Genomic DNA, 7,203 nt, shown 5'->3' on the forward strand with positions numbered 1-7,203 from the left:
AAACCAATTTGATATTTGGGGTCAGGCCCCACGGTGGGCACCAGAAATGTATGCGGGAAAAGTGGGCTGATAGAATTCAATATGTGAAAATATGACTAAATGACTTGTCCACACACACGCACAGGACTTCTTGATGTAAGCTATGGAGTAATAACGTATTACTCAGCTTTCCAAGGTGGGTCCCATGGTTCTCTATCTCAAAATGTCCCTCAAACCAATGTTTTTACTTTCAGATCACTGAGCAAAATGGTTTAGGGATGGCAAATGCAAGAACGAGGGATGTTTTGATAGTTTTTAGTATGAAAGGTATGCTAAGCTATGTATGATCTTAGAAATGCAATAAACTAAATGATAAGATGACAAGATTAGTATGAATACTATCCTAACATGATATATTAGTCTATAATTGAGCTAAATGATAAAGAAATTATTCTAAACATGCATATTTAGACTAATTCCTGATTTCAAAGAGGCTAAAATGATGAGCATAAAAATGATATGAAAGCTTGAATGTATTTGAGCATAAGTGTGATACTACAAATTTTGATTTTTTAAAATGGAGGAATGAGAGCTCTATTTATAGCAAAAATAGGGCAATGGATGGCCAGGATTGAAAGATTCAATCAAGGGTTGAGTTTGAAAGTTGGGGATCCATGTGCACAATTTGCACCTAATGAAATGGTGACAAGTGTCAACATAAGACTGGGTTGAGAGAAGGGGTTGGAGGCATTCAATACCTGAGAAGACCTCATGGTTATCTAGAGGCTAAGGGTCAAGCTTAAATTATGATTACCCACTAGATTAAGAGTTAATCGAAGGATAAACCTTTGTGCAAATGATTAAGAGATGATCATGGTCAAAGCATTAAAGGCCTGATAAGACCCTTGGGTTGGATGAAGGTTGAGTCAAAACAAATGTTTTAACCATGTAGGAGGGTTTGAGTTAACCATTAATGGTTATTTGAGACTTTGGGAGATTAAGTGGTTGAAAGTTGGAAGCCTTTAATAGTTATCAAAGACTTTGAGGAATTAAGTGGTTGAAGACTTGAAGCCTTTAATGGTTATCAAAGACTTTGAGGTTTTGAAAAGTGACTTCCCTTTGCTTAGGGATGTGACAAAGTTTAGAGGAGGGGTTAGGTTAATTAGAAGCGATTAGAAGATTCTAGAAGGGATTAGAAAGGGGTTTAGGAAGGCAAGTGGGAGATGCAGGATTTTGCAAGTGGATGGAGGGATAATAGGATTTAATTGAAATAAAGAATTTCATTCAATTTGGTTGCAATTAAATAAATTAGATTTATTCAATTTAGGATAACTATTTAATTAAATTTGAATTTAATTAAAAGTGGATAGGGGGGATTTAATTGAATAAAATGATTTATTCATTAAATGGTAAAAAGAAGTCTAGTGAATTTAATTTAAATAAATTGAGTAATTTACTTAATTAAATAGAGGAATGTGGATAATTTAATTAAACTGGATTTAATTAAATAGAGAAATGAACATAAAATATTCATTTAGGAATATGGTCATTTTTATACGTCTACAACAAGATCAAACAAATTGTCAGCAGTGAAAGGTTTACCTTTATGCACAAGATCAAGCAAATTGTCAGCAGTGAAAGGTTTACCTTTAAAGGTTGAGGAAGACATTTTCTCCAGTTGACACTCTTTGCACAAGGTATTTTCCAGTTTGCTCAGCACTGGCAACCCTCTAACTGCCTTGATCTTACTAGCCTTCACAATGTTATCAAAGTTTACATGCCAGAGTCTCCTATGCCATATCCAACTATCATCAAATTTAGCCATAAGACATGTACTTATATTTGCATTCAGCTGAAATAGGTTACCTTTGGTCTGCATACCGATGGCCACCAATTCACCATTCTTTCCTTTGATTCTACACACTCCATTCTTTAATTCCAAAGTGAGACCACTATCATTCAGTTGGGCAACATTCAAAAGGTTGTGTCTTAGACCATCAACCCAATACACATTGTCAACACTACTCTTTCCATTCAGAGAGATGGACCCTCTACCTTTGAACATACATGGTGCATCATTACCAAAGCGAACCACACCACCATCATACTCTTCCAAGGATAGAAACTTGCTCCGGTCACCAGTCATATGGTGAGAACAGCCACTATCAATAATCCACTCATTGGAATTATCAAAGCGGGAGATAAGAGCCTTCTTGTCTGACACATCTTCCTTGATAGCAACAAACACAATATCTTCATTTTCTTCATCTTCTGACTCCTCATCTGTGACACCTTCATCAACTACCACAAAATAGTTTCTCTGGTTTCCTCCTTTGAATTTCTTGAACCTTTCCGGTTTGTCCTTGTTGTCACCATTAGGACAGTTTATAGCAATATGTCCTATTCGGTTAAAAGAAAATCATTTCAAAGGGAGCTTACCTCTGTATTTACCGGTTCCTTTAGGGAGTTTTCTGGCAAGAAGAGCTTCAAATGCCATCAGAATCTCCTCATCATCCATTTCTCTGCTCTGTCTTGGTTCACCACTAGTGCTAGCTTCTTTTCCTTTTTTGGATGGTATAGCAGAAGCTTTAAAAGTTGATTCAGTCATCAAAACTATTTAGCTCATAGGCTGTCAACTTTGCAATGATGGAGTCTAGGGATACCTTAGTCTTGTCTATTGATCTCAACTCCTGAATAGCAGCAACCCTTATTGCATAGATCGGTAATAAGGATCTCAGGACTTTTCTTACCACGGTGGAATATTCCATTTTACCACCTGCACTCTTGATATCTCCGACAACAATTTTGATTCTAATTCCATACTGTTGAACGGTCTCCTTCAACCATCCGCATGTCTTCAAACTTCCCTCTAAGGCTTTCTTCCTTAGCTTGTTTTACATGCTCAACACCGCCATAGATATTTTCAAGAGTATCCCATACTTCTTTGGGATTTACTTTATCTTGGACATCAATAAACTCAATGTCAGATAAGCTGCTAATTAGGGCTTCCATGACTTGCCCATTCTCCTGCATCTCTCTCTTTTGGTCATCGGTGAGAGTACCGGTAGGGGAAAAATAAGCATTCTCAACATAACTCCAGTGTTGAGCACCCATGCTTCTGATGTATATCTTCATTCTGTCTTTCCATATACTGAAATTATCTCTGTTGAACTTTGGACCTTCCCTCTTCATCATTAGATTGGGATCTTTTCCTCAAGCGATTAAGCTTATAACACAGAGGACCTGGAGGACGCTCTGATACCAATTGATAACTCAATGATGAACGGATAGTACCAAACAAATACTGAGAGGGGGTGGTGAATCAGTACAGACAAAAACACAATCCTAAATCGGTTTGTCAGTAGACACTGTGCTTTGGCAGACAAACAGTAACACCGGTCTTAAACAGAGTACAACCGGCAAAACCCAAAATAACTGAGACAAGCGTAAACCGGTTGACACTTATCTTTTCATACAATCTTATACTTCATTTCCATTTCACTCTAGTGCATGAATAGGTAATCTATCATCAAAGATATATATAAATAGCTAGATCAACATGATTTACCTTCGGACACAAATCACTTAAACCATCACGTGGATAACACCACACATGACACACAAATTTTTCACAAGGAAACCCAACTGGGAAAAACAGCGGTGGGGATGAATACCCACAAGCTATTTTTGAACTCTTTAGAAGTCCACTATGTTAGGAGCCTTGTCCGGTTAAAGACTAATATAGTAGGTTCTGTTAGGAACCGATCCTGATAGGGATCACCCGGTTAAGGGATGGCTAGAATACCCAGTTAAGGGTTAAACCCTATTAAAGGTTACCTTGTTAGAGGATTTCAAGAACTCAATGGTTTTGAGTCACCCGTTTAAAGGATTTACAGTAAGTCGGTTAAAGCTACCCTATTAAGGGATTTCCCAACTGTTGAGGTGGTTAGAGATCAACAGGTATTACAATGATCTGGTAACAGCACTCAATGCCAATGCAGATCCGCTTTAGCTCCTCTTCACCTTCTTCACTTACACTCTACAGGTATCACTTCTCTCTTTTGGTCTGGCAAGAATCACGTATCTCTTCACTTGGATACTCACACACAACTTTTGCCAACAACCTCAGAAAGAAACACAACATCGATCTTATAGGAAACAGATAGGTCAGTAGCATAAACCCTAAACCCTAAACCTATTAGCTTAAGCAATTCAAACGGTTCAATCCTGACCATTGAGCACATTGCATTAAATGCAACAGTCTTGAACCAATCTCAAGACATTCTCCATCGTTCATTTTCCACCGATTTCATGGCGTCTGATAACCCATCATGCATTATCACCATTTACAGACCGCACAATTCCAAGGTAGATAGGGACAATCTCCTTCATGCAAGATCCTTTATGCGCACAAGGCTAACATGGCAACACGATCTATTCTACGTTACAATGCTAACTCATCACACAAAGTCACTGTTTGAGTCACACAGGCTTGAAGTACATCAACCGGAAACCCTGAAGTTGAGACTACCAACTAGTAGTCATACAAAGCTTCTATGTACCAGTTCCCATAACCACATGTCGGTTCACCTTGAACAAACACACCGCTTCACTTTGGCACATATACCAGTTCACAATGTTATACCGGTTCTCACATATACCGGTTCTCACATATATTGGTTCTCACATATACCGGTTCTCTCTTCTTTAGCATATTGACATCAATGACAACATACAATGTCATCATGTCCTCATACTGGTTCACATAATGCCAACATACTCCACAAACTTACCTACCGGTTACAGTTTCCTTTCACTAGCTCTTCCTACTGGTTACAAAACAACATTACAACAACATCATTACTGGTTAATTAACATCAATGACAACATAACATTTCATCAATGCAATCTTTATGCAAATGCCAACACTCCACAATAACACCACGAGTGACATTGAATCTAAACACAACACAGATGCCCAATGCATCTACAACAACAACTCCTACACAAAGTATGGCTCAAAACACACAAATCGCTCCAACTCAGTAAAACACAACACGAGCAGCTATAATTTTTGCACCAATGTCAAGGGTTACTTCAACAAGGTTCCAATCAATGCCCATTTTCAACTCACAAGCCAGTTGTACTCCACAAGTAACTACATCAGTATCAGCTAGATTTGCAACTAGTAGCCAAGGAATACAACATGGACATACCAATCCCTTTGGGTCTACTCGGGCTAACACAGTGCCTCAGTTTACTTACTTCATAGCACCTAGTAGTGGTTTCAGTACAGTGCAAAGTCAAGCATCTTCAACAATGCCGAAATATACCACCACTTCACCATATGTTACAAACATGTATGTATCAAGCATACCCTTGACACAAACAGAATATTTGACTCAAGAAGTCCAAAACTTACAAAAGAAAATGATGAGCATGCAAGCAAGCAAGGACAAGAAAATCTACACAATGGAAGATCTCATACCTTATCCATATGATAGGTCTCTATACATGCCACCCTTTCCTCTTCACTTTGAGACACATAAGTTTGATAAATACAAAGGAAAGGGTGATCCAAGAGATCATATAAGAGAATTTTTCACATCTTGCATAGAAGTGGCACACAAAGACACTTATCTACTAAGACTATTTCCCAAAAGGCTTGGAGAGCCCACATTGGAATGGTTCTCACATCTACCTCCTAGAATTACTTCATGGAGAGAGCTAGCAGAGTTATTTATCTCAAACTTCTCTCATAATATAGATAATACAATAAGCCTGATAGATTTGTGCACCACGAAGTAGAAAGAAACAAATACCTTTGCTACGTTCTTGCAAAAATGAAGGTCATTGTATAGAAGGTATCCAAGCAATATACCAAAGGTAGAACAAGTGGATATATTTAGTGAAAACCTCCTTCCACCAGTCAAATATCCTTTACAAATGCAATGTTTTGATACATTCAAGGATATCACAGAAAAATATCTTAAATGTGAGAAGGGATTGTTGGAGCAAGGTATCATTAAAAATGGTAAAGATTCAAGAGCACCCAATAACGCAAATGCAAATAAACCCAAATTTTGGTCAAGGAACAAGAATGTTACAAATGATGGTGTAGTTGATGAAAGAGTGGTCAATAGAGCTCAACCCTCAACCCTCAATTACAAAATTACAACACACGATACAAAGATCGACCACTAGACCAATATAATGATTTAAGTAGCATAAAATGGTCCTAAAAAAAATTTCCAAACTCTCAACTCCACCAGAAATCACGCCAAGATCAACTGCAACACGCTACACTGCCAGGAAAACCGCATAACATGAAAATTATCACAGGCTCATAGAAACCACCAATAAATCACACAACAATCAATGTGGATTATCAAAATAAATAGGACACAACTAGGAACCACCATCAAACATGTTAGAATCATCAGGAATAGTTGCACCAACACCACTTATCAAATCTTCATCGATCAATGTCTGAAAGCTCAAGAACATAACCAATCATCAACTATCATGAAGAAAGATATCTTGTGGAGCACCAAATCATGATCCATCTAAAATGAATATACACAAGACCATCCCAAGCAATATCCCAAAAACTCAACAGAAGATCTAATCACACTGGAATATACCGAAGGAAATACTAAGCTCTGCAAAACAGTGATTAGCAAACCAAAACAACAAACCGGATCATAAAATCTTCCCAATCTACAATCACCAGAGCAATACATAGGAATATGTTGACATCAATGACAACAACATATCCTAGCATCAACAATGACCAACAATATCCAACAATCTCCCCCTTCGGCATTGATCGCAACATACGAATGTGAAAAATAATCAATGCAAAGCAAGAAGATATCTCCAACAAACTTCCCCTAAGATCGCGACATATAAAGCAGTTCTTCACATGATCTCTCTCCCCCTTTGATGACATTGCCAAAGATCTCAAAATAAGAAACCAAACTTACTCTCCCTCAGAATATGAAACATGAATCTCTCTCCCAAAAACATAGACTACTCCAGCACAGGAGCAACACCAACTCACCAATCCCGATAAAAGGATAAGACTGTGAAGTCCACCGGATTGATGCAACTCAATGCATCTAGTTCTCATCATGAGGGGTGGATACCCCTAACTTATCTCTCAAATAGACAAATGTATCTGCAGGCAAAGGCTTAGTGAAAATATCAGCTATTTGTTCCTTT

The sequence above is a fragment of the Cryptomeria japonica genome, chromosome 5 (genome assembly GCF_030272615.1).
Source record: "Cryptomeria japonica chromosome 5, Sugi_1.0, whole genome shotgun sequence".
Taxonomy (NCBI): domain Eukaryota; kingdom Viridiplantae; phylum Streptophyta; class Pinopsida; order Cupressales; family Cupressaceae; genus Cryptomeria; species Cryptomeria japonica.